The sequence below is a fragment of the Propithecus coquereli genome, unplaced genomic scaffold (genome assembly GCF_000956105.1).
Source record: "Propithecus coquereli isolate 6110/MARCELLA unplaced genomic scaffold, Pcoq_1.0 Scaffold48, whole genome shotgun sequence".
Taxonomy (NCBI): domain Eukaryota; kingdom Metazoa; phylum Chordata; class Mammalia; order Primates; family Indriidae; genus Propithecus; species Propithecus coquereli.
In genome coordinates, this window is record NW_012150618.1 from 7,219,804 (window position 1) to 7,222,250 (window position 2,447).

A 2,447-nucleotide genomic window follows, 5' to 3' on the forward strand; every position below is an offset into this window, starting at 1 on the left:
GGGAGTATAATTCTTTCATCTTCTCTGTATTTTTTAAACTTTCATCATATAATATTGGGAGAAAAAAGAATAAATAAAACCAAAACTTGAACAGCAAGGACTTCTGCTTCTGGGAAGATGGTGTAGAATTACTTTTTCCTATTCCTTTTGCTAAATTCAACTTAAAAAAAAGAAAACCCTGGATGTTATATATAAAATAAATATAAGAAGACTCTGCAAGGCGAGGGAAAGTAAGACCAGCCTGGGACTTCAGAACCTAAGAAACAACGTGGTGGTAAGATCCTTGGGTTTTCTTTTTGCCTCAAATATTCAAGACTTGCAGCAGAAGAAGTCAGAAACCTGGAAACACCAACAAGCATGGAAGTCAGCAACCCAGAAACGCTCATAGGCATAGAGCAAAAAAGCCTCAACAAACGTCTGCTCTCTCTAGCCACAAGACCAGGAAAGGGGCAGATCAGCAAGACAGAAAACTTTTAGACAATAACTGCTCTACTCCAGCCAAACACCACAGAAGAAACTGTGACCCCCTACACCAGCAAAGGCTGAGTGGAGATACTAGCCTTTCACCCTCATGAGGCTTGAACAAGTACCGCTAACATCCCTGCTAGACTGGTTTCAGAGAAGACTAAGTAGACAGCCAGGACTTTTATGCCTGGCAGCTGACAATGAAGTATCTTCCACATTATCAGTGGAGACGATGTAGGAAGTCTGGGCGTCCACCCCTACTCAGCAATAACTAGGCGTCTCCCCCCTCCCCCAATACAGAGAGGGTGTCAAGCCATTGCCCACCAGAACAAGACCACTCCCACTGTGACGTCAGGGAGACCATGTAGAGAGCTGGAGATTCCACCTATACTAAACAGTAACAAGGACACTCAGACATATACACAGCATGTTAATAGAGGACAAGTGAAGAACCAGAATTTCTACCTCCATGTGGGAGTGACAAGGTGACACCCACTGCTCCCCTTGCTAGAGAGGTGTCAGACAAAGTCAATTAAAACAAAAGGTTTCAAAAAGATCTAGAGTCACATAAAATAATAGAAAAATGTCCAAGTTTCAATCAAAAATCACTTGACACATCAAGAACCAGGAAAATCTCAAACTGAATTTTAAAAAAAGATAACAACAGACGCCAGCTCCTAAATCCCATTCCTCGCACTAGTGAAGTCTACTCTAATTCCAGGGGCTATCTGAGCAGAGATACACAAAGGCTGGGCACTGCTAGGGTAAGCTGGAGACGCAAGTCCTACACTGACTGATACTTCTCTAAGTGGTTTCTAACCCTACTTTTAGCCATAGCACAACATTTAGAGGTACCGGGAATAGGCTGATTTTGAAGCTAAGCCCAGAGTAAAGAAGTAAAATCTTTATTACTTCACTTCTATTGCTGTTCCACTGCTTTCCCTGAACTAGGGGGCAAACCCAGGGAGGAACTGAGTGTATGGTTTTTCTTCTTCACGGAGACTTTATGCTGAACTTTCAAGAAAGGGCTTGCTTTTGAACAATTTAAATGTTGCAAAATATAAAAGGCTGACTATTACAAACATAGGAACTAAAGTTTCCACCTCAATTCATCTCTCTGGCCACAGACACACAACTAATTCTCATTTTCTTACAATGGAGTGGGATCTTTATCTCCCAACCCACATATCTGGTTCCCTGACACTTCATAAAAAATCCTGCTTTCCATCCGAAACAAGGAAGCACAGTCTATTTTTCTCCTGTCATAAACCACACTTGCAATCAGAAACCATATGTTGGCACAGTTGGCCAAACTGCCATTGTACTTCTCTTAAATCATGAATGTGAAGAGAATTGTCACTCGCTCTTGAGTAGTATGAACAGAATACTCTCTTCTTTCCTCCAGACAACCAGGATACCAGCAGTGCCATTGATATTTTTATAGTTTTTCTTTGGGATCAATTTGCAATTAAAATGCACTTAAAACTTTCTTTCATAATAAGTCTAGTGAATTTTGCATTTACATACAGATAAGAACAAATTGGTAGGTAAATTCCAGATGAAAGTTGAAATTTCCTGATTGTTTTCAATGTTCATTTTTACCTACTGTCATGTTATCAACAGTAACCCATCATCTATCAGAACTTTCCTTTTCACACTTGAGATCTACGTTTTAAAATATAGCACATACTCAGGAGTTTGAGACCAGCCTGGGAAACATAGAGAGACTCCATCTCTTGAAAAACAACATTAGCCAGGTGTAGTGGCACGTGCTTGTGGTCCTAGCTATTCAGGAGGCTGAGACAGGAGGATCACCTGAGCCTAGTAGTTTGAGATTACAGTGAGCTATGATGGTGCCACTGCACTCCAGCCTGTGCAAGAGAGTGAGACCCTGTCTAAAATAAAATAAAGCATATTTTGAGAAAGAGTCATTAACTATTTGAATATAAACATTTTAAATGACATAGCTCAGTCTATCTTCC

The 2,447-nt window shown here is 40.5% G+C and overlaps 1 protein-coding gene across 2 annotated transcripts in view; it reads right to left on the bottom strand.

The window, feature by feature from the left end:
* The window catches only part of PHACTR2 (phosphatase and actin regulator 2), a 243,222-nt gene that overhangs the window by 135,118 nt on the left and 105,657 nt on the right, over positions 1 to 2,447 (bottom strand). The window lies entirely within an intron of this gene.